The sequence below is a fragment of the Carcharhinus amblyrhynchos genome, unplaced genomic scaffold (genome assembly GCF_965287045.1).
Source record: "Carcharhinus amblyrhynchos unplaced genomic scaffold, sCarAmb.v2.hapA chromosome_573, whole genome shotgun sequence".
NCBI classification, from domain to species: domain Eukaryota; kingdom Metazoa; phylum Chordata; class Chondrichthyes; order Carcharhiniformes; family Carcharhinidae; genus Carcharhinus; species Carcharhinus amblyrhynchos.
In genome coordinates, this window is record NW_027650313.1 from 1 (window position 1) to 26,593 (window position 26,593).

The 26,593-nt window shown below is 53.3% G+C and overlaps 1 long non-coding RNA gene across 1 annotated transcript; it reads right to left on the reverse strand.

Moving 5' to 3' along the window:
- Positions 1-3,065: 3,065 nt before the first annotated feature.
- LOC145339622 (uncharacterized) lies at positions 3,066-11,129 on the reverse strand. The gene is made up of 3 exons (XR_013886045.1): positions 11,044-11,129; positions 10,385-10,467; positions 3,066-3,095 (listed from the first exon to the last, which is right to left on the reverse strand). It is a non-coding gene; the product is annotated as an uncharacterized LOC145339622 (long non-coding RNA).
- Between the last annotated feature and the right edge of the window lie 15,464 nt (positions 11,130-26,593).

Below are 26,593 nucleotides of genomic sequence, written 5' to 3' on the forward strand. Positions count from 1 at the left end.
TGAGCTCTGGGCTTTATTAACAGGGGCACAGAGCACAAGAGCAAGGAGGCTGTGCTGAACTTACAGGAGTTACATCTCAGCTGGGATACTGTGCACAGTTCTGGGCACCACACTATAGGAAGGATGCGAATGTATCGGAGAGAGTGCAGAAGGTATTTACAGGAATGGTTCCAGGGAGGAGAAACTTCACTGATGAGGATAGATTTCTATCCCATAATGTACAGGGCTACAGACCACGTGCTGGAAAATGGATTGGAATAGACAGGTGCTTGATGGCCATCACAGACATGATGGCCGAAGGGCCCTTTTCTGCGCTGTGAAGGTGCACCACTCTAGATTCGAGAGAAGGTGGCTGAGAGGAGGTTTGATAGATATGTTCAAAATCATTGCCTCACAGCGCCCGGGACCTGGGTTGAATCCTGACCTTGGGTGACTGTCCATGCGAAGTCTGCACGTTCTCCCCATGTCTGCGTGGGTTTCCTCTGGGTACCCCAGTTCCCTGCCACACTCCAAAGATGAGCAGGTTAGGTGGATTGGCCAATGCTAAATTGACCCTTAGACAGAAGGGGGGGGGGCATGGATTAGTTAGGGTAACTACATGGAATAATGGGGTTAGGTCCCTGATGTGATTATTGTGGGTGCAGGCCCGATGGGCCGAATGGCCTCCTTTTGCACTGTAGGGATTCTTTGCAGGGATAATTTGTACGATCATTGGGGGGTGCTGGATAGGGTAGATAGACCCTGCTCGTGAAAGGATTGACTACGAGGAGGCAGATATTGAAAATGATTTACAAAAGACGCAAAGGTGATGTGAGGGAAAACTTTCTCAGCGAGTGGCTGGGATCTGGAACACTCTGCCGGGGACAGTGATGGAGGCAGGTTCAATCGAGGCAGTCAGGAAGACATTAGCTGATTATTTGAATAGAAATAACGTGCAGGGGAAAAGGCAGGGAGCGGCACTAAGTCAAAATGCCCATTCAGAAGAGCCAGGACAGACATGATGGATCAAACGGACTCCTTGTGTGAAGTAACAATAAGAACATAAGAACATAAGAAATAGGAGCAGGAGTAGGCCATCTAGCCCTTCGAGCCTGCCCCGCCATTCAATAAGATCATGGCTGATCTGTCGTGGCTCAGTTCCACATTCCCGCCCTCTCCCCATAACCCTTAATCCCCTCTCTTATCAAGAACCCATCAACCAGCTTCTTAAAAATATTTAGCGAGGCAGCCTCCACCACTTCAACGGGCAGAGAATTCCAGAGATTCACCACCCTTTCAGTGAAGAAGTTCCTCCTCAACTCCGTTCTAAACCGCCCCCCCTTTATCTTGAGGCTGTGCCCCTAGTCCTACTGTCCTTTCTGAGCGGGAAGAGTCTCTCCACCTCTATCCTATCCATCCCATTCATCATCTTATACGTCTCAATGAGATCTCCCTCATTCTTCTAAACTCTAACGAGTACAAGCCTACACACAATTCAGAGATTGTGTGCGTTTTGTTTTGCTCACCCAGTGATGCTGCTGGAGGGATAAATATCGGGCCTCTGGGCAATCTGGACAACCACATCACCAGCCCCCTCGGTCCAACTGGACGTTCAACTGCTACTGCAGGATCTTTACGTCCACACGGAAGGAGCAGACTGTGGAACTCCAGGCGAGTCAAGTGGTGAGAAAGACAGAAGAAGCAGAGCCCGAGGTGGAGGAGTAATACGCCAGAACGAACACAAGCATGGAGGGAGAGGGGAAGAGAGAGAGAGACAGAGAGGGAACAGCACTGGGGGGGGGGGGGGGGGGGGGGGGTGTGGCGGCGGCGGCGGCAACCATCAAAGGTGGACAGGGGTTTGAAGGAAGTGACCGCGGGGGGGAGGAAGGAGAGGCAAAGAGAGACAGAGGTATCTGTCCTGGGAGTGTTTGATGGGGGGACAGTGTAGAGGGAGCTTTACTCTGTATCTAACCCCGTGCTGTACCTGTCCTGGGAGTGTTTGATGGGGACAGTGTAGAGGGAGCTTTACTCTGTATCTAACCCCGTACTGTACCTGTCCTGGGAGTGTTTGATGGGGACAGTGTAGAGGGGAGCTTTACTCTGTATCTAACCCCGTGCTGTACCTGTCCTCGGAGTGTTTGATGGGGACAGTGTAGAGGGAGCTTTACTCTGTATCTAACCCCGTGCTGTACCTGTCCTGGGAGTGTTTGATGGGGGACAGTGTAGAGGGAGCTTTACTCTGTATCTAACCCGTGCTGTACCTGTCCTGGGAGTGTTTGATGGGGGGACAGTGTAGAGGGAGCTTTACTCTGTATCTAACCCGTGCTGTACCTGTCCTGGGAGTGTTTGATGGGGGGACAGTGTAGAGGAGCTTTACTCTGTATCTAACCCCGTGCTGTACCTGTCCTGGGAGTGTTTGATGGGGGGACAGTGTAGAGGGAGCTTTACTCTGTATCTAACCCCGTGCTGTACCTGTCCTGGGAGTGTTTATCTTATTGAAACATATAAGATGATTAGAGGTTTAGATAGGGTGGATAGTGATAGCCTTTTTCCTCGGATGGAGAAAGCTAGCACGAGGGGGCATGACTTTAAATTAAGGGGGGTAGCTACAGGACGGATGTCAGGGGTAGGTTCTTACCCAGCGGGTGGTGAGGGGATTGGAATGCCCTGCCTGCTGCAGTTGTAGATGCGTCTAGTTTGGGGGCGTTTTAAGAGATCTCTGGATAGGTTTATGGACGAAAAGGGATTGGTATAGGCTAGTGGGTCATTGTTTTTGTAACTGGTCGGCGCAACATCGTGGGCCGAAGGGCCTGTTCTGCGCTGTAATGTTCTATGTTCTATGTTCTATGTTTGATGGGGGGACAGTGTAGAGGGAGCTTTACTCTGTATCTAACCCCGTGCTGTACCTGTTCTGGGAGTGTTTGATGGGGGACAGTGTAGAGGGAGCTTTACTCTGTATCTAACCCCGTGCTGTACCTGTCCTGGGAGTGTTTGATGGGGATAGTGTAGAATGATGACAGTTCTCTTACCAGGAGCTGTTTGCATCGCTCCAACAGTCCACACTCTTGGAGTTTATCCATGGTAGCTATCACTCTCTCTGGACCTCTGGGACTTGACTGTGCAGGTTCAAAAGAAAGGAGGAAGATGTGTATTTAATTGATGACACACTCAACCACTGGATGCCTGAGGGGACCTCGACAGTGAAGAACATTTTCAAGTGCAAAGTATAGTGAAAAGTTTATTTATTGGTCACAAGTAAGGCTTACATTCACACTATAATGAACTAACTGTGAAATTCCCCAAGTCGCCTCACTTCGGCACCTGTTCAGGTCAATCCACCTAACCAGCACACCTTTCAGACTGTGGGAGGAAACCGGAGCACCTGGAGGAAACCCACGCAGACACAGGGAGAATGTGCAAACTCCAGATAGACAGTGACCCAAATCGAACCCGGGTTCCTGGTGCTGTGAGGCAGCAGTGCTGACCACTGCGCCACCGTGCCACCCCACAGTGTCACTGTTATGATGTAGGATGTGTGTACGTACGGCAGTGATGGTAATCAAGACTGGGATACTGACCCACACACTTGTTTTTTCCCCGTGAGATTGATGGAGGGATAGATATCGGTCGAGGATATCTATCTTGAGAGAACTACCCTGGCCCTTCAAACAACATATTGCTGGGGGATCTTTAGCACCCAGCCAGCAGGCATCTCCTCCAACACAGCGCTGCTGCCCTTGACTCCAGTTCTCAAGCCCGGTGGAGGACTTGTATCAGGAACCATGCAGCTAGGAGCAGGGCGTGCTGGGAAGCATTTAGCTGAGCGCACAAAGCGTCAAGTGTGCAAAGGGTATGGAAAAATTGCATCAAAATGGGCAAAATGGGGTTAGAACGGATAGGTGCTTGACGGCCGGCAGGGACACAATGGGCCGAAGGGCCTCTTTGCTGTAAAACTGTTTGTGTCTTTGTGGGGCAGCACAGTGGTTAGCATTGCTGCCTCACAGTGCCACAGATCCAAGTTCGATTCCGGCCTCGGGTTGCTGTCTGTGTGGAGTCTGCACATTCTCCTCGTGTCTGCATGGTTTCCTCTGGGTGCTCTGGTATAATTCACACAGTCCTAAGATGTATGGGTTAGGTGGATTGGCCATGCTAGATTACCCCTTAAGTGTCGAAGATGTATAAGCTAAGGGGATTGGTTAATGCATGGGTTTGTGAATACAGTAAGAAGTCTCACAACACCAGGTTAAAGTTCAACAGGTTTATTTCGTCACAAAAGCCACTAGCTTTCGGAGCGTTGCTCCTTTGTCAGGTGAGTGGGATTTCAGTTCACAAACAGGGCATATATAGACACAAATTCAATTTACAAAATAACGATTGGAATGCGAGACTTTACAGGTAATCATGTCTTAAAGGTACAGACTGTGTGAGTGGAGAGGGTTAAGCACAGGTTAAAGAGATGTGTATTGTCTCCAGACAGGACAGTTGGTGAAATTTTACAAGCCAAGCACAATGCAATGCCGTCTGCATCTCAAGACCAACCACAATATTGTCATCAAACCAGCAGACAAAGGAGGGGCCATCATCATACTGTACAGAACGGATTACTGCAAAGAAGTATATTGACAACTGAACAACGAGGAACACTACAGACAGTTACCCGCAGATCCGACCAAAGAAACACACCCGTCAACTCAACAGACTGATCAAGATATTTGATCTGGACCTTCAAAGCACCCTTGTGCTCTTGTCACACGTACTCCCTGCGTTGGAGATCTCTACTGACCCCCAAAGATACACAAGGCAAACACATCCAGCCATCCCATTGTATCGGGCAATGAGACCCTGTGTGAGAACCTCTTTGGCTACGTCGAAGGCATCCTGAAATCCATTGTACAAAGAACCCCCAAGCTTTAGTCGCAACACTACAGACTTCCTACAGAAACTCAGCACACATGGAGCAGTTGAACTAGAAGCACTCCTTGTCACAATGGATGTCTCAGCACTTACACCAGCATCCCCCCACAACGATGGCATTGCTGCAACTGCCTCAGTACTCAACGCCGACAACTACCAATCTCCAGATGCAATTTTACAACTCATCTGCTCATCCTGAACTACAATGTCTTCACCTTCAACAGCCAGTTCTTCATCGAGACACATGGAACAGCCACAGGGACTAATTTACACCTCAGTATGCCAACGTCTTCATGCACAGATTCAAATAAGACCTCTTCACCGCACAGGATCTTCAACAGATGCTATACACTAGATACATCGATGACATTTTCTTCCTTTGGATTCATGTGAATAATCACTGAAGCAACTATACGATGACATGAACAAGTTCCATCCTGCCATCAGACTCACCATGAACTACTCTCTGGAATCGTTTGTGTTCTTGGATGCACACATCTCCATCGAGGACGGTCACCTCAGCACTTCACTATGCTGCAAGCCCATGGATAACCTCACGATGCTCCATTTCTCCAGCTTCCACCCTAAACACGTTAAAGAAGCCATCCCTTATGGACAAGCCCTCCATATAACAGGATCTGCTCACATGGGGAGAGTCGCAACCTCCAGAATGCTGAAAGATGCTCTCATAAAAACAGGATATGGCACTCAACTCATCAATCGACAGTTCCGACACGCCACAGCGAAAAATCGCACCGACCTCCTCAGAAGACAAAACATGGGACAGAGTGCCCTCCATTGTCCAGTCCTTCCCAGAGCGGAGAAGCTACGACATCTTCTCCAGGGCCTTCAACATGTCATTGTTGAAGATGAACATCTTGCCAAGGCTATCACCACAGCCTTGCCTTCAAACAACGACACAACCTCAAACAGACCATTGTTCGCAGCAAACTATCCAACCTTCAGAACAGTGACGATGACTCAACACAACCTGATACAGCAACCTCTGCAAGACGTGCCAAATTATTGACACGGATGCCATCATCTCACAAGAGAACACCATTCACCAGGTACACGGTACATAACTTGCAACTCAGCCAACATTGTCTACCTGATACGCTGCAGGAAAGGATGTCCCGAGGCATGGTACATTGGGGAGACCATGCAGATGTTATGACAATGCATGAATGAATAAATATATAAAAAGGAAGAGGCTGGCTAGGGTGAACGTGGTCCTTAGCGGATGAGAAGGGGACCTAGTGGTAGGGGATGGGGATATGGCTAAGGTCTTGAATAACTTTTTTGTTTCTGTCTTCACGGAGGAGGACGTGAATAATTTGCCGGGTGTTAGCGATGGAAAGGTGGTAGGACTGGAGGGTCTTAATGACATTACTGTTACTAGAGAGGTGGTGCGCGACAGACTGGAGGGGCTGATTGTGGACAAGTCCCAGGACCGGATGGAATGCATCCGAGGGTTCTGAAAGAAATGGCGGAGGTGATAGTGGATGCCTTGGTGGTTATTTTCCAGACGTCGCTGGATTCCGGGGAAGTGCCGGAGGATTGGAAAACGGCTAATGTTACGCCGTTGTTTTAAGAAGGGTGCCAGGCAAAAGGCGGGGATTACAGGCCGGTTAGGTTTAACGTCTGTGGTAGGTAAAATGTTAGAATCCGTCATTAAGGAGGAAATTGCGAGGCATCTTGAGGGAATTGCTTGATAGGGCAGACGCAACACGGTTTCATTAAAGGGAAGTCGTGTCTGACAAATTTACTGGAGTTCTATGAGGATGTGTCTAGGGCGGTGGATAGAGGAGAGCCGGTGGATGTGGTCTTTCTGGATTTTCAGAAGGCGTTTGATAAGGTACCTCACAAGAGGTTACTGCAGAAGGTCACAGGACATGGAGTTGGGGGTAGGGTGTTAGCGTGGATAGAGGATTGGTTGTCAAATAGGAGGCAGAGAGTGGGGGTCAATGGGTGCTATTCGGATTGGCGGTTGGTGACTAGTGGGGTGCCCCAGGGGTCGGTGCTGGGGCCTCAGCTATTACCATTTATATAGATGATCTGGAGGAGGGAACAGAGTGTAGGGTGTCGAAATTTGCTGATGACACCAAGATTGGGGAAAGGCAAATTGTGCGGAGGGTGTGGAGAGTCTGCAGAAGGATCTAGATAGGCTGGGCGAATGGGCCAGGAAATGGCAAATGGAATTTAATGTTGGCAAGTGTGAGGTGGTCCACTTTGGTAGGAAGAATGGTAGGAAGGACTATTACTTACGGGGCGAAAAACTGCAGCAGGCGACGGTGCAGAGGGACCTCGGGGTCCCTTGTGCATGAGTCGCAAAAACCCAGCCTGCAGGTGCAGCAGGTGGTCAGGAAGGCGAATGGGATGCTGGCCTTCATAGCGAGGGGGATTGAATATAAAAGTAGGAGGTCTTGCTGCAGCTGTATAGGGCATTGGTGAGGCCGCAGCTGGAGTACTGTGTGCAGTTTTGGGCGCCGCACCTGCGCAAGGATATTTTGGCCTTGGAGGGAGTGCAGAGGAGGTTTACTAGGCTGATACCGGAGTTGAGGGGTTGAGCTATGAGGAGAGGCTGAATAAACTAGGCTTGTACTCGTAGAGTTTAGAAGAATGAGGGGAGATCTCATTGAGACGTATAAGATGATGAATGGGATGGATAGGATAGAGGTGGAAAGACTCTTCCCGCTCAAAAAAGACAGTAGGACTAGGGGCACAGCCTCAAGATAAAGGGGGGGCGGTTCAGAACGGAGTTGAGGAGGAACTTCTTCACTCAAAGGGTGGTGAATCTCTGGAATTCTCTGCCCGTTGAAGTGGTGGAGGCTGCCTCGCTAAATATTTTTAAGAAGCGGGTTGATGGGTTTTTGATAAGAGAGGGGATTAAGGGTTATGGGGAGAGGGCGGGAAAGTGGAACTGAGCCACGACAGATCAGCCATGATCTTATTGAATGGCGGGGCAGGCTCGAAGGGCCAGATGGCCTACTCCTGCTCCTATTTCTTATGTTCTTATGTTCTTAACACTGCTTGAGAATCACCAGGCAAGACTGTTCTCTTCCTGTTTTCCTGTCCCTCCCCCTGTAATGCCCATGACCACTTCAGCGGTCACAGGCATTCAGTCTCTGATCTTCGGGTAAGCGTTTTCCAAAGCGGCCTTCACGACACCTGAGAACACAGAGTCGCTGAGCAGAGACCGATAGCCAAGTTCCGCACACGAGGATGGCCTCAATCGGGATCTTGGGTTCATGTCACATTATCTGTACTCCCACGACTTGCCTGGGCTTCCAACATCTCACTAACTGTCCCGACTGGAGACAGTACACATCTCTTTAACCTGTGCTTAACCCACTCTGCAGTCACACTGTCTGTACCTTTAAGACTTGATTACCTGTAAAGACTTGCATTCCAACCATTATTTTGTAAACTGAGTTTGTGTCTATACATGCCCTGTTTGTGAACCGAAATCCCACTCACCTGACGAAGAAGCAGTGTTCCAAAAAGCTAGTGCCTATTGCTACCAAATAAATCCGTTAGACTTTAACCTGGTGTTGTGAGACTTATTACTGTGCTTACCCCAGTCCAATGCCGGCATTTCCACATTGTGAGGATAGGGCAGGGGAGGATAGGGATAGGGTGGGATGTTCTTCTGGGAGTCAGTGTAGACTCAGTGGGCCAAATGGCCCTCCTGCTGCACTGTAGGGATTCCATGATTCTATGGCCAGATGAAAACAAACTAAAAAACAGTTGATGCGTTTCTAACAAACTTGTATCTTGACCACTGGTTAATTGTGAAACACACCCTGTCAGCATACGGTAAATACCGGCACACTCCCGTGGTCCCTCTCAGGTAAATACTGACGCACTCCTCAGGGTCCTCCCCCCTGTAAATACTAACACACACCCGGGGTCCTCCCCCCTGTAAACTACTGACACACTCCTCAGGGTCCTCCCCCCTGTAAATACTAACACACACCCCGGGGTCCTCCCCCCTGTAAATACTGACACACTCCTCAGGGTCCTCCCCCCTGTAAATACTAACACACACCCCGGGGTCTCCCCCTGTAATACTGACACACTCCTCAGGGTCCTCCCCCCTGTAAATACTAACACACACCCCGGGGTCCTCCCCCCTGTAAATACTGACACACTTCCTGGGGTCCCACCCCTGTAAATACTGACACACTCCCCGGGTTCCCTCCCTGTAAATACTGACACACTCCCCGGGGTCCTTCCCCCTGTAAATACTGACACACTCCCCAGGGACCCCCCCCGTGAATGCTGACACATTCTCCGGGGTCCTTCCCCCTGTAAATACTGACACACTCTTTGGGGTCCCTCCCCCTGTAAATACTGACACACTCCCCGGGGTCCTTCCCCCTGTAAATACTGACACACTCCGCGGGGAACCCCTGTAAATACTGACACACTCCCCAGGGACCCCCCTGTAAATACTGACACACTCCCTGGGGTCCCTCCCCCTGTAATACTGACACACTCCCCGGGGACCCCCTGTAAATACTGACACACTCCCCGGGGAATCCCCGGTAAATACTGATACACTCCCTAGGGAATCCCCTGTAAATACTGACACACTCCCTGGGGAATCCCCGGTAAATACTGACACACTCCCCGGGGACCCCCCCTGTAAATACTGACACACTCCCGGGGAATCCCCTGTAAATACTGACACACTCCCCGGGGAATCCCCTGTAAATACTGACACACTCCCCGGGGAATCCCCGGTAAATACTGACACACTCCCCGGGGACCCCCCTGTAAATACTGACACACTCCCCGGGGAATCCCCGGTAAATACTGACACACTCCCGGAGAATCCCCAGTAAATACTGACACACTCCCTGGGGAATCCCCTGTAAATACTGACACACTCCTAGGGAATCCCCTGTAAATACTGACACACTCCCCGGGGAATCCCCGGTAAATACTGACACACTCCCGGGGACCCCCTGTAAATACTGACACACTCCCCGGGGAATCCCGGTAAATACTGACACACTCCTGGGGAATCCCCGGTAAATACTGGACACACTCCCTAGGGAATCCCCTGTGAATACTGACACACTCCCCAGGGAATCCCCTGTAAATACTGACACACTCCCCGGGGAATCCCCTGTAAATACTGACACACTCCCCGGGGAATCCCCAGTAAATACTGACACACTCCCTGGGGAATCCCCTGTAAATACTGACACACTCCCTAGGGAATCCCCTGTAAATACTGACACACTCCCTGGGGAATCCCCGGTAAATACTGACACACTCCCTAGGGAATCCCCTGTGAATACTGACACACTCCCCAGGGAATCCCCTGTAAATACTGACACACTCCCCGGGGAATCCCTGTCAATACTGACACACTCCCTGGAAGATTCCCCTGTAAATACTGACACACTCCCTGGAGATTCCCCTGTAAATACTGACACCACAGATGCCTCTCAGTTATGCTTTGTGATGTGAAACATACTTGTCCCATAAGCATCGTGGTTCTGCCATGATTGGGTGGTAGACGAGAGCAGTCCCTGTACGAAGACGATCTTTATCCAGGCTCTGTACAGATTCAATGGATACAGGTGTCAGTGGAGAGAATGTTTTGGGGATATCTCATGCTGACACACCACGTGTACTCAAACCAGCTGGCCATACTGATGGGGAAAGGGATGCCCGGATTCCCTTCCCCAACACAGCCAAGGAGAGTGGCAGTGTGTCGACCATTTTGCATGCTTAACCTCTTCCCCGCTGTCCCCCTCTCCCTGATCTCCGCTCCTGGGTCCTCCACTCGCTTTCTGCTTCTCTCCCCTTGCTTTTCGCCCCCAACCCCCACCATCCGCACCACCCCCCCAACCCCCAACTGTCCACTTCTCCTTCTCTCCCCGTCTGCCTCTCCCACCGCTCATCAGCCTCTCCCCCTCCCCCCCCCGCTGTCAGCCTCTCCCTCTCTCCCCGCTGTCAACCTCTGCTATCCCCACCACCAGCCTCTCCCTCTCCCCCTGCTGTCCGCCTCTCACTCTCTCCCTCCCCACTGTCAACCTCTCCTCCCCCCCACCCACTATCAGCCACTACCCCCCCTCCTGCTGTCTGCCTCTCCTCTCCCCCCACTGTCTGCCTCTCCCTCATTGGTCCTACCAGGTTGTGGAGTTCCTGGATGATTTCCTCCTCTCGGGGATCCTGCAGTAGCCTCACATGTTTCTTCACATTCGCTTTGTTGACGGGCCTGCTTCCCCTTCTTCTCTGGAATTCTGAAAACGGCAAAGTGGTTTCAGTCAGGTGAGTGGTTTCAGTCAGGTGGGGGAAATTACCAACGCTCCAACACTGCATCAAATCAGAGCCAGAGCCCGAACAGATCAAAACGGACTCCGGGGTGGTGGAGAGGGGTCAGAGGCAGAATGGCCAACCCTGGACCCTCCCCTCCACCCGGCCGCAGGACAGCCCCTGCTCCGCCCGGCCGCAGGACCACCCCCCCTCCGCCCGGCCGCAGGACCACCCCCCTCCGCCCGGCCGCAGGACCACCCCCCCTCCGCCCGGCCGCAGGACCGCCCCCCCTCCGCCCGGCCGCAGGACAGCCCCTGCTCCGCCCGGCCGCAGGACCACCCCCCCTCCGCCCGGCCGCAGGACCACCCCCCCTCCGCCCGGCCGCAGGACCACCCCCCCTCCGCCCGGCCGCAGGACCACCCCCCTCCGCCCGGCCGCAGGACCACCCCCCCTCCGCCCGGCCGCAGGACCACCCCCCTCCGCCCGGCCGCAGGACCACACCCCTCCGCCCGGCCGCAGGACCACCCCCCTCCGCCCAGCCGCAGGACTCCACCTCCCCCAAGCCACAGGACCCCCACTCCGCCCAACCTTAGGACCACTCCCCCTCCACCAGCCACAGGACATCCACCCTCCGTCCAGCCACAGGACATCCACCCTCCGTCCAGCCAGAGGACACCCCGCCCCCTGCCCATCCTTATTTCAGATCAAAGCAGCAATGAAAATAAAACAAGCTGAGAGGCTGAGCTCCAGAACAAGGCAGGAGTGGGCAGATCTTTACGATGAGAGGCAGGCCGTTCCTGGGAAGTCGGGGGGGCAACAGAGAGGAGGGGGAATCTGGACTCCTCTCCCCCACCCCGCAATCCCCAGCACCCAGGAATCTGTCGAGGCTGGCCTGGGAGGGGGAGGTTGGGGAGTTGGGAGGAGGGGTGACGGTTGGATCAGAGCTTTTGGCATTGTGAAAGGGAGAATTCTCCTGCGTCAGGGGAGCGAGCGATCAGGGAAACGGATGACCAAAGGGCATGTCAAAGTGGCAGAGGGGCTGAATGGCCTGTCTCCGGTACCACTCCACAGGGAGTCAGCATAACGGGCAGGGGGGGGTGGCGTGGGGGTGGAATTCTCCACAACATCCCCCCCACCAAGTGCCAGCCTCACGCTGTCGGTCGTCTCCCTGACGGACTCTCAGCTGCGCGCCCCCACAGTCCACACTCGCCGCGAGCACCCCATGTCCCAGATTCCCTGCCCACCTCCATGGCCGCTGGCGCCCCTCGGTCCCACAGTGGCAGCACGGGAGGTGGGTGGCTGGGGTGCTGGCTTCACTTTGCGGGACTGCAGCCTCACGGCCCTCGCCCGGTGCAGGGGGGACAGCAGTCACGGGACAGCAGACAGCACAGCAACTCAGAGAGACGCAGCCCATCAATTGGTAACCAGGGACTGTGACGTTCCTGCCAGCCAATCCCGAGCGCACTCTCGATGGGTGTTACTGTAAGACTCTGCCTCCTTGGCCTGTCACACTTGGGAGACTCCAGCCTTCGGAAACATTTACCCAGGTTAAGTAGATTTTCCATTAATTCCAAACAGCAGATGTTCAACAGTCACAGTGAGGGTCCAGCAAGTACAGTATGAGGGGGACATGCTCAGCTTGGGGCCAGTGGGTCACGCCCCTTTGCCAGGATTTGATCCCCACACTCTCCTGATAGGTCAGTGCTGAGGGAGCACCTCGCCGTCGGAGGGTCAGCGCTGAGGGAGCGCTGCACTGTCGGAGGGTCAGTGCAGAGGGAGTGCCTCGCTGTCGGAGGGTCAGCGCTGAGGGAGCGCTGCACTGTGGGAGGGTCAGCGCTGAGGGAGCGCTGCACTGTGGGAGGGTCAGCGCTGAGGGAGCGCCTCTTTGTCGGAGGGTCAGTGCTGAGGGAGCACAGCACTGTAGGGGGATCTGTGCTGAGGGGGCGCCACACTGTTGGGGGGTCAGTGCTGAGGGATCGTCACATTGTGGGAGGGTCAGTGCTGAGAGAGCGCCGCATTGTGGGAGGGCCAGTGCTGAGAGAGCGCCGCATTGTGGGAGGGCCAGTGCTGAGGGAGCGCCGCACTGTGGGAGGGCCAGTGCTGAGGGAGCGCCGCACTGTGGGAGGGTCAGTGCTGAGGGAGCGCCGCACTGTGGGAGGGCCAGTGCTGAGGGAGCGCCGCACTGTGGGAGGGCCAGTGCTGAGGGAGCGCCGCACTGTGGGAGGGCCAGTGCTGCGGGAGTGCCGCAATGTGGAAGGGTCAGTGCTGAGAAGACGCCGAACTGTCAGAGGGTCAGGGTTGAGACAGCATGGCATCTTTTGCAGTGCGCCTGAAAGTGTGCTCTCTTAGCACTGATCTTCCGACACTGTGGTGCACCCTTGACACTGACCCTCTGACAATGTGGCACTCCCTCAGCACTGACCTTCCTCCACTGCGGCGCTCCCCCAGCACTGACCCTCCCACAGTGCGGCACTCCCTCAGGACCGACCCTCTAACAGTGTGACATCCCTCAGCACTGACCCTCCCACAGTGCGGCGCTCTCTCAGCACCGACCCTCCCACAGTGCGGCGCTCCCTCAGCACTGACCCTCCCACTGTGCGGCGCTCCCTCAGCACTGACCCTCCCACAGTGTGGCGCTCCCTCAGCACTGCGCTCCCTCAGCACTAACCCTCCCACAGTATGGCGCTCCCTCAGCACTGACCCTCCCACAGTGCGGCGCTCCCTCAGCACTGACCCTCCCACAGTGCGGCGCTCCCTCAGCACTGACCCTCCCACAGTGCGGCGCTCCCTCAGCACTGACCCTCCCACAGTGCGGCGCTCCCTCAGCACTGACCCTCCCACAGTGCGGCGCTCCCTCAGCACTGACCCTCCCACAGTGCGGCGCTCCCTCAGCACTGACCCTCCCACAGTGCGGTGCTCCCTCAGCACTGACCCTCCCACAGTGCGGCGCTCCCTCAGCACTGACCCTCCCACAGTGCGGCGCTCCCTCAGCACTGACCCTCCCACAGTGCGGCGCTCCCTCAGCACTGACCCTCTGACAACAAAGTCATTAAAATGGTGATAAAAGAAGGAGGGCAGATGTTTCTACTTATTAGAGTGTCTGTGTATGTGGGGTGGAGACAAGAACACAGTGGGGAATATAGGATCATATTAAGTTGATCTTTCTGTATAGCCTAGCTATGTCTACAATACTACATTCTGCACCGTTTCCTTTCCTTCTCTATGTACGATATGCTTCGTCTGTATAGCACGCAAGAAAAATGCCTTTCGCTGTTTACGAATACATGTGACAGTAATAAATCAAATCAAAACATAAGAAAACAGTCAATAATAGATCCAATGGTGGGGGGATTGAGGAGAAAGGTCTGTAGGAGGTGGTAGAAGACTGGTGGAAGAACATGAAGATTGATACAGATCAAAGGGGCTGAATGGCCAGCTACTCTGCTTTCAGTACTCGGTCACCAGCCACTCTTGGTGCACTGCCCCACTCTGTTCCCTAAAGCACATCCGCCTGACATCCATTGGTCCATCACTGGCTGCCGTGTACGTGCTCTGGAATTCCCGCCCACAGCCTCTCTTCCACCCTCCTGTAAGATGCTCCTTAGAAACAGACTATTAGTCCAAGTTTCAGGTGCCTCTCTCAAACTTCATTGTAGGTGACTGAGTGCCAAATTGCACACTCTGTTATGTGACAGTAAGTGGTGGACAGAGGTCGGCGATGCACACTTACCTTCATGCTGGTAGCTAACGACACACGTGGAACAACAGAGCCCATTCTTTGCCGGGGACGGACTGACTCTTGCTCCATGGTAACGGACTCCTCCTGCCTCCCTCCAACCAATCAAAACCCTGCATCAAGGGATGAAAAAGGACATCACGAGACATTTGGGAAGTCAGGCACAGCTCCTGGCCAATACCAGCCCTCCCTTTACAAAATGGCACACTCACACAGATCTCACCCCCTCACTGTAACACACTGATATATCCCACACCCCTCACTGTAACACTCTGATATACCCCACACCCCTCACTGTAACACTCTGATATATCCCACACCCCTCACTGTAACACTCTGATATATCCCACACCCCTCGCTGTAACACACTGATATACCCCACACCCCTCACTGTAACACTCTGATATACCCCACACCCCTCACTGTAACACTCTGATATATCCCACACCCCTCACTGTAACACTCTGACAATACCCCACACCCCTCACTGTGACACTCTGATATATCCCACACCCCTCACTGTGACACTCTGATATATCCCACACCTCTCACTGTAACACTGATATATCCCACACCCCTCACTGTAACACTCTGATATATCCCACACCCCTCACTGTGACTTTCTGGTTTACCCCACACCTCTCACTATAACACTCTGATATATCCTATCGCCCTTACTGTAACACTCTGATATATCCCATACCCCTCACTATAACAGATATATCCCACACACCTCACATTAACACTGATTTTTCTCACACTCCTCACTGTGACACTGATACATTCCACACCCTTCACTGTAACACTCTGATATACCCCATACCCCTCACTGTAACACACTGATAATAATCCACACCCCTCACTGTAACACTGATATACCCCTGATATATGTAAGATAATGAAGGGGATGGATAGGGTAGAGGTAGAGAGATTCTTCCTGCTCAGAAAGGACAGCAGGACTAGAGGGCACAGCCTCAAGATAAGGGGGTGGGCAGTTTAGAACAGAGTCGAGGAGGAACTTCTTCACTCAAAGGGTGGTGAATCTCTGGAATTCTCTGCCCATTGAAGTGGTGGAGGCTACCTCGCTAAGTGTATTTAAGACACGGGTAGATAGGTTTCTGATAGACAGGGGAATTAAGTTTTATGGGGAGAAAGCGGGAAAGTGCAACTGGGCCACTTCAGATCAGCCATGATCTTATTGAATAGCGGGACAGGCTCGAAGGGCTAGATGGCCTACTCCTGCTCCTATTTCTTGTGTTATTATATACCCCACACCCCTCACATTAACACTCTGATATAGCCCACACCCCTCACTGTGATTTTCAGAGGTAGGGATATGATCAGCGCAACTTGTGGGCCGAAGGGCCTGTTTGTGCTGTAGTGTTCTATGTTCTAACACTGATATACCCCACACCCCTCACTGTAGCACTCTGATGTAGCCCACACCCCTTACTATAACACTGATTTTTCTCACACTCCTCACTGTGACACTGATACATTCCACACCTCTCATGAAAGACAATGATATATCCCTCACCCCTCGCTGTAACACTCTGATGTACCCCACACCCTTCACTGTAACACTCTGATATAACCCACACCCCTCACTGTAACACTCTGATATATCCCATACCCCTCACTGTAACACTCTGATATATCCCATACCCCTCACTATAACACTGATTTTTCTCACACCCCTCACTGTAACACTCTGATATATCCCATACCCCTCACTGTAACACTCTGATATATCCCATACCCCTCACTGTAACACTCTGATATATCCCACACCCCTCACTGTAACACTCTGATATACCCCACACCCCTTACTATAACACTGATTTTTCTCACACTCCTCACTGTGACACTCTGATACATTCCACACTTCATGTAACACTCTGATATAGTCCACACCTCTCACTGTAACACTGATATACTCCACACCCCTCACTGTAACACTCTGATATATCCCACACCCCTCACTGCAACACTCTGATATACCCCACACCCCTCACTGTAACACTCTGATATATCCCACACCCCTCACTGTAACACTCTGATACACTCCACACCCTTCACTGTAACACTCTGATATTACCCCACACCCCGCACTGTAACACTCTGATAATAACCCACACCCCTCACTATAACACTCTGATAATACCCCACACCCCTCACTGTAACACTCTGATATACCCCACACCCCTCACTGTAACACTCTGATATACCCCACACCGCTTACTATAACACTGATTTTTCTCACACTCCTCACTGTGACACTCTGATACATTCCACACTTCTCATGTAACACTCTGATATAGTCCACACCCCTCACTGTAACACTGATATACTCCACACCCCTCACTGTAACACTCTGATATATCCCACACCCCTCACATGTAACACTCTGATACACTCCATACCCCTCACTGTAACACTCTGATATACCCCACACCCCTCACTGTAACACTCTGATACATTCCACACCTCTCATGTAAGACACTGATATATCCCACACCCCTCACTGTAACACTCTGATAATACCCCACACCCCTCACTGTAACACTCTGATACATCCCACACCCCTCACTGTAACACTCTGATATACCCCACACCCCTCACTGTAACACTCTGATATATCCCACACCCCTCACTGTAACACTCTGATATACCCCACACCCCTCACTGTAACACTCTGATATATCCCACGCCATAACAATCTGCAATGTCCCGCACCCCTCGCTATAATACTGAAATATCTCCACTGGTACACAAACTCTGTCTCTCCTATTACCCACTGCCTCCCAGCCCCCTGCACCCACTCGCCGACCCAGTATCCACTTTGCCCCCCCACCCATACCTACTCTCAACCTACCCACTCCCCTTCCCCCCCTTCCCCATAATCATTCTCCCCCAACCACCCCCCTCCCCCATGCACACTCTTCCCTTCCCCCACACCCACTCTCCTCCTCCCAGTACCCATTCCCACCTCCCTGTACCCACTCTCCACCCCTCCTGCTCCCCCCTCCCTGTACCCACTTCCCTCTCCTCATAACCCCCACTTTTCCTTCCCCGTACCACTCCCTCTCTCCCATCCCTCCCTCTCCCATACCCATTCCTCCTTCCCCACTCTTCCCCCCTCCCTGTATCCACTCCTCCCTCCCTGTACCCACACCCTCTCTTCGTACCCACCCACTCCCCCTTCCCATACCCAACCCTCTTACACCCACCCCGCCCCCCCCACACCATACCCACTCCCCCCTCCCCGGTACCCACCACTGCCCCTCCCCGTATCCACTCCCCCGTACCCTCTTTCCCTTCCCGTATGCACTCCCACCTCCCCATCCCCCGCTCACCCCCTCTCCGAACCCACCTCGCCATACCCACTTCCACCTCCTCACTCTCGCCCTCCCCATTCCCACTCATCCCTCCCCAATCTCCCCCTCCCCCATATCCATTCCCCCCACTGCACTCTACCCTCTCCCCAACGTCCATCCCATCTCCCTCCCTTCCTGTGCGCATCCATTCCCCTTCCCCATACCCAGTCCCCGTACCCATCTCCTGCCTCATACCTACCCACTCCCCCTTCCTGTACCTTCACCCATTCCTGTACCCACTCCCACCTCCCCGTTCCCACTCCCTCATCCCGTACCCACTCCTCCCCCTCTCCATAACCACTCCCCCCACCCCATACCCACACCCCCACATCCATTCCCCCTCGTACCCATTCCCCCTTCCTGTGCCCACTACCATCCCGTGTTGCAGGGGCTTAACCCTTGCCACCCAACAGGTAACACATCCCCGCCTATTCCGACAGGACCCACTGCCATTTTACACTCGAGTGAGTGTCGATTGCCAGCAGATGGGAATTCTATCAACACTTGAAAGGAAGTCCCATTTTGGAGAGCCTACCTTCCCATACGCATCCATTCCCCCTCCCCATACCCACTCCCACCCATACCCACTCCACCTGTATCCACTTCCCCATACCCATACCCACTCCCCCCCCATATCCATAACCACTCTCCACCATACCCACTCCCCCAACACAAACCCACTTCACCCATACCCACTCCTGCCATACACACTTCCCCCAGGTACCCACTCCCCTACCCAAACCCAGTTTCCCCAGGTACCCACTCCCCCTACCCAAATCCACTTCCCCCAGGTACCCACTCCCCCTACCCAAACCCACTTCCCCCAGGTACCCACTCCCCCCATACACACTTCCCCCAGGTACCCACTCCCCCCATACACACTTCCCCCAGGTACCCACTCCCCCCACCCAAACCCACTTCCCCCAGGCACCCACTCCCCCCATGTACCCACTCCCCCCACCCAAACCCACTTCCCCCAGGTACCCACTCCCCCCACCCAAACCCACTTCCCCCAGGTACCCACTCCCCCCATACACACTTCCCCCAGGTACCCACTCCCCCTACCCAAACCCACTTCCCCCAGGTACCCACTCCCCCTACCCAAACCCACTTCCCCCAGGTACCCACTCCCCCCACCCAAACCCACTTCCCCCAGGTACCCACTCCCCCCACCCAAACCCACTTCCCCCAGGTACCCACTCCCCCCACCCAAACCCACTTCCCCCAGGTACCCACTCCCCCCATACACACTTCCCCCAGGTACCCACTCCCCCCATACACACTTCCCCCAGGTACCCACTCCCCCCATACACACTTCCCCCAGGTACCCACTCCCCCCACCCAAACCCAGTTCCCCCAGGTACCCACTCCCCCCATACACACTTCCCCCAGGTACCCACTCCCCCCACCCAAACCCACTTCCCCCAGGCACCCACTCCCCCCATACACACTTCCCCCAGGCACCCACTCCCCCCATACACACTTCCCCCAGGCACCCACTCCCCCTACCCAAATCCACTCCCCCCCAGGTACCCACTCCCCCCATACCCATATCCACTCTCCACCATACCCACTCCCTCTACCATCCCCACTCCAACCCAAACCCATTTCACCCATACCCACTCCCCCCAGGTACCCACCCTCTCGGTACCCCCTCCCCTGTACCCAGCCCCTCCGTACCCACTCCCCCTTCCCCGTTCCCACTCCTCTGCGTACCCAAGTCCCCTCCCCCTCCCCGTCTCTCACCACTCACACACCGCCCCCTGCCCGCCCCTTTCCCCTTCACCTCCCACTCTTCCTCCCGCTCCGGCCTCTGCAGCCCCGGCCCCCAGCGCTCACCGCCTCCCGGCTCCAACCTCTCAAACCCGGCAGCTCTCGCTCACAGAGCGCGCCTCCCGACAACGTAACCCCGCCCAGCCTGCCTGGTCCTCCCAGAGCCGAGTCCTCCCAGCGCCCGGTCCTCCCAGAGCCGAGTCCTCCCAGCGTCTGGTCCTCCCAGAGCCTGGTCCTCCCAGCCTGCCCGGTCCTCCCAGCGTCTGGTCCTCCCAGCCTGCCCGGTCCTCCCAGAGCCGAGTCCTCCCAGCGCCTGGTCCTCCCAGAGCCGAGTCCTCCCAGAGCCTGGTCCTCCCAGAGCCGAGTCCTCCCAGCGTCTGGTCCTCCCAGAGCCTGGTCCTCCCAGCGTCTGGTCCTCCCAGAGCCGAGTCCTCCCAACCTGGTCCTCCGCAGGCTCAGGCACTTTGGATGGTTCGCAATACCTCATCAATTCCTCACCCAGTGTCATCAGTGGAATAACTAGTTTATCCTCTTCCTAACGTGGAGAATAAAAGGCAGTGCTATTTCTAATTTCCTGCCAGCATGTTTCCTGGTGATGTTTATTGGGGTGGGGTTTTGAACCTTGCAGGTTATCACTCAGTTTAACTGTGTTCCTGTTGATTTCCTCCTTCCCTCACTCAGGTCTGGGCTTGTGGCTCCATCATCAGCAGCACTGAACTTCCAACCCATACCCAGGCCATATGGTGACACAGTGGTTAACTCTGCTGCCTCACAGCGCCGGGGAACCGGGTTCAATTCCCATCTTGGGTCACTGTCTGTGCGGAGTCTGCACGTTCTCCCTGTGTCTGCGTGGGTTTCCTCCGGGTGCTCCAGTTTCCTTCCACAGTCTGAAAGACGTGCTGGTTAAGTGCATTGGCCGTACTAAATTCTCCATCAGTGTCCCCGAAGAGCCGCTGGAGTGTGACGACACAGGGATTTTCACAGTAACTTCATTGCAGTGTTAATGTAAGCCTTACTTGTGACTAATAAATAAGGTTTTGACAGTGCGGCGCTCCCTCAGCACTGACCCTCCCACAGTGCGGCGCTCCCTCAGCACTGACCCTCCCGCAGTGCGGCGCTCCCTCAGCACTGACCCTCCCACAGTGCAGCGCTCCCTCAGCACTGACCCTCCCGCAGCGCGGCGCTCCCTCAGCACTGACCCTCCCGCAGCGCGGCGCTCCCTCAGCACTGACCCTCCCGCAGCGCGGCGCTCCCTCAGCACTGACCCTCCCGCAGTGCAGCGCTCCCTCAGCACTGATCCTCCCGCAGAGCGGCGCTCCCTCAGCACTGACCCTCCCGCAGTGCGGCGCTCCCTCAGCACTGACCCTCCCGCAGTGCGGCGCTCCCTCAGCGCTGACCCTCCCGCAGCGCGGCGCTCCCTCAGAACTGACCCTCCCGCAGTGCGGCGCTCCCTCAGCACTGATCCTCCCGCAGAGCGGCGCTCCCTCAGCACTGACCCTCCCACAGTGCGACACTCCCTCAGCACTGACCCTCCCACAGTGCGGCGCTCCCTCAGCACTGATCCTCCCGCAGAGCGGCGCTCCCTCAGCACTGACCCTCCCGCAGTGCGGCGCTCCCTCAGCACTGACCCTCCCGCAGTGCGGCGCTCCCTCAGCGCTGACCCTCCCGCAGCGCGGCGCTCCCTCAGAACTGACCCTCCCGCAGTGCGGCGCTCCCTCAGCACTGATCCTCCCGCAGAGCGGCGCTCCCTCAGCACTGACCCTCCCGCAGTGCGACACTCCCTCAGCACTGACCCTCCCACAGTGCGACGCTCCCTCAGCACTGACCGTTCAACAGAATGCGGCAACCTTGCATGTAGGCAATGGTCAAAATATGTCCTGCAGGCCCATTCAGATCCCTAATTGCCACGTGCCCCCGGTTTTACTCAAAGTTGCAGATGGAATTGCGTATTTGTTATTCCTTTCCTCTTCACCACCCACCTGTTCAGCGTTCAGAGCCCCATTTGGCTATGCCGGCTTCAGCCCCTGGGCAGTGTGTTGCAAATAAGTATTCACACATGGGATTGACCAAAGGCAGATGAGGCTGTCCACACTGAACACAGTGGGCAACCCAACAGCCTTCTCCACCCCTTGCCTTTACCTCCAGCATTGCCCTAAGTTACAGGAAACTGACAGGATACTGTGAGACCTGGATTGAGTGGACGTGGAGAAGATGTTTCCACTAATGGGAAGAACTAGAACCAGAAAGCACAACCTCAGGCTGAAGGGATGAGCCTTTAAAATAGAGATGAGGAAGAATTTCTTCAGCCAGAGAGTGGTGAAGCTGTGGAACTCTTTGCCACTGAAGGCTGTGGAGGCCGGGTCATTGAGTGTCAACAAAACAGAGATAGATTGGTTCTTGATTAATAAGGGGGTCTGCGGTTATGGGGATATGGCAGAAGAACGGGGATGAAAATATCAGCCATGATTGAATGGCGGAGTGGACTCGATGGGCCGAGTGGCCTAATTCTGCTCCTATGTCTTACGGTCTTATGGTGTTATGGTTACCAGAGACCGAGATGAAAGTAACACCCCGCAACTTTGTAAATGGTGAGAAAACAGGAACCGTGGAAGAAGAAAGAGACTCTGGTATTCTTGTCCATAAGTTACTGAAGGCTCGTGTGTAGGTGCAGTGAGCTATGAGGAAGGCTAGAGGAATGTCAGCCTTTATCGTGAGAGGATTCGAGTACAGGAGTGGTGAGGTCTTGCATTAATTGCACAGGAGCTCCCTTGCCTCAAAAAGAATAGACAAAGTGCAACAAAAGTTCACCAACTTGTTCAAGGGATGGTGGGGCTGTCTTATGAAGGGAGATTGAGCAAATTAGACTTGTGTTCTCTTAAGTTTGAAAGAATGAGAGGTGATCACATTGAAACCTTTAGAATATTTAGAAAGCAATAGACAGGGTAGATGTGGGTGAGATGTTTCCCTTGGTTGGGAATCTAGATGTGGAGATGCTGGTGTTAGACTGGGGTAAACACAGTAAGAAGTCTCACAACACCAGGTTAAAGTCCAACAGGTTTATTTGATAGTAAATGCCACTAGCTTTCGGAACGCTGTTCCTTCGTCAGGTGAGTGGAGAGTTTTGATCACAAACAGGACATATAAAGGCGCACACAGTTTACAGAATGCTGATTAGCTGTAAAGATTCGCATTCTAATCTGCTATTCAAGTCTTAAAGGTGCAGACAATGTGAGTGGAGATAGCATTAAGCATAGGTTAAAGAGATGTGTATTGTCTCCAAATAGGACAGTAAGTGAGATGTTGCAAATTTGGGGCAAGTCATGGGGGTTACAGATAGTGTGATATGAACCCAAGATCCTGGTTGAGGCCGTCCTCATGTGTGCAGAACTTGCCTATCAGTTTCCGCTCAGTGACATACAACAGCGCAGAGTCGCTGAGCAGAAACTGATAGCCAAGTTCTGCACACGATAACAGCCTCAATCGGGATCTTGGGCTCATGTCACACTATTTGTAACCCCCATGACTTGCCTGAACATCTCACTTACTGTCCTATCTGGAGACAATACACATCTCTTTAACCTATGCTTAATGCTATTTCCACTCACATTGTCTGCACCTTTAAGACTTGAATAGCGGATTAGCTGTAAAGACTCACATTCTAATCAGTATTCTGTAAACTGTGTGTATCTTTATATGCCCTGTTTGCGATCAGAACTCTCCACTCACCTGACGAAGGAACAGGGTTCCGAAAGCTAGTGGCGTTTACTAACAAATAAACCTGTTGGACTTTAACCTGGTGTTCTGAGACTTCTTACTGGGAATCTAGAACCAGGGGGCACAATTTCTAAATAAGAGGGGAGCCATTTAGGACTGAGATGAGGAAAAATTTCTTTACGCTGCGAGTTCAGTGTCTTTGGAATTCTCTATCCCAGGAATGCTGTGGAAGCTCTGTCATTAAGTATGTTTAAAGCAGAGATTGACAGATTTCCAAAGGGATGTGGGGTAAGCGTGGGGGAAAGGCATTGGAATGGATGGTCAGCCCCGATCATGTTAAATGAGTGGGCTTGATGGGCTGAATGGACCACTCCTGTTCCCATTGTAGCCTGATGGGTATTCATAAGGACACAAGCAAAGTCAAGACACCAGCACAGCCTGATGGTTAAAAGGGCTAACTCTACATGAGGTAAAGGATTGTGGGAGCAGCGAAGGACAGGATGTGCAGCTAATGGAATTAATTGGACAGTGACTAAACGCAGACCCGTGTGTCGTGCGCCCGAGAAAACTACGACCCCCTGACAGAGGCATGACTCTTTAATATTTGTGACCAAAAAGGACAGTGATTGATTAGTGCCTGCCTGATGAGTATGTGACTGGAAGCATGATCAGTGCCAGCACAGTCTGTATAAAAAAGAAAAATGAACAGACACCGACAGCAGTATCCCGGTGTCAACCACTGTAGGAGCAGCAAGACGCTGAGTTTGGAACTTGGAGATATCAGACAAAGCCCATAAAGGGTGAATTTAATCAGTTCACTGTGCTGTGGTTAGTGTTTCTAGGCCCAAGTCATGAGTTTGGCTATTTTGTTAAAGTTTTGATATTTTGCGTATAATGAAGTAGATGAGCGTTTAAATTATTTATGTGATTATGAGATTCCACTTAAGTCAGAGAGGTTAGTTGCTTTGTGTATAACAAAAATTGTTGCCTGATGTAACTTGATGAAGTACAATAAATTGTACAATAATTAAAGAGTTTGTGTGTCTTTGTTCACGGTGTCAGTTGACAGGAGTTTGAGGGCAACACTGTGGTAACAAGAGTGCACTCAGCTTCTCAGCACCACTCTGTTATTCAAGACCAAGCTGTATCCCAACTCGCTTAACCCACGTTACCTCTGTTGAATTTTCTTTCTCAATAAACTTGATTTTGTAGCCTTAGCCTGATCGGAGCGGGACCTGTCGCTTGTAGATTAGATGGAGGAGGGTGGGGGGGAGGAGATCAGAAGCCCGTGGTCAACCCTTCACCGAATCCCATTCTGGTCAATCTCTTGGGCTGAATCAGGCCCTTTGTAACCCCAGTACATGACTCCACCTCGAATTGAGATTCCACGTTTGTATTCCTCAACGTCACCAAGACTGCGGCTCATCCGAAATTCTGCTCTGGGGGACCCTGAGAGGCGAGAACGCCGGCCCCCCAGCCGCAAGTCGATAGGAGGGGATTGAGCGGTAACTTTAAGAGGTCGAGGCAGTCCTGGTGGGCAGCTACACGTCCCACAGTCATGGTGCCGTCCATCCAGACTGTCTGCCCCCTCTTCCACGGACATGTTCACCACCCAGAGGTGTCTGCGAGCACTATCAAGACCTTCTGTGCCTGCTGGGGCACCACGGGTGACTGAGGCACATCATCATCCACTTGGACCACATTGCCTTTTGAGTTTCATCGGAGATTTGGTTCGATACCACGTCCCGTTCGGGAACTGTGTTTCTCACTGATCCCACAGCACGTCATTTGCGTTTAGTCAGGTGGCGCCCTGCAGTGCGCCATCCTCAGAAATGTGGCGGCCCTTCCTTTGCCATCGCTGAGCTCCCTTCCCCGAACAGCGTGGTGGGCATACCAGTACTGCACAGAGCACAGCGCTTGAAGGCAACCTGCCACCTTCTCCAGGGGCAACAAGGTTCGGGGGGAGGTGGGGGGGGGGGGGGGGGCAAGAAATGCTGGACCCAGCCAGCGATGCCCACGACCCAGGAATAAGAAATCATTCTGCTTTGAAAAAAAAAGCCTCGAAAGCCACTGAGACACAAAAGTATTTATTAAAATAAAACATTGACAAAAAAAAAAGCACAAAGTAAAAAGGTGATTGTGAAAACAACGCACCAGGACCCCTACCACATGGTTCTAATTAGGCCCCTCGGAGTTTAGGATGACACTCCCAGGGTTGCCGGGGGGGGGTGGGGGTCAAAGGAGATAATAATGGGAGGGGGGGGCTGCGGGGGCACAGTGTCGGGTAGACAAGGGGTGGGAGAGAGGGGAACATAACACAATCTATTTACATTGTACAGCTACGTCCAAGTGTACATTCTGTTTTAAGTGTTTATATATATCTTGTCTCTTTCTATAAAAAGCTCCATCTTCTCCTCAAATAGCACCCCAGACCCACGCAACGATCCTCACTGGCTCACCCCGCCCATCTCCCCTCCTGCCAATTGTAGAGTCACCGTGATAGGTGCGGAAAGGGTTTCCCTGCCCGTTCCGACCTCACCACGAACCCAATCCCACTCCCCCCAGCGATGCGAGCCTGCTTCAGCAAAACAAATGTATGGGCAAAGGGGAGGGGCCTGAGGGTGTGGGAAGGGAGGCACATGGGGGAAGAGTAAAGGTAGGCGGAGGGAGAGAGGGAGTAAGGCAGGGCGGTGGAGGAGTTGACCATGCTAAGGTTTGGTCCCGTATCGCTTGTGTTTCAGAGAGAGTTGTGGGCGAGGTGTCCCGGCTTTAATCGAATGTGGCCCACTCCAATTCCGGCCTGTCTCACCATCGCTCCACTATT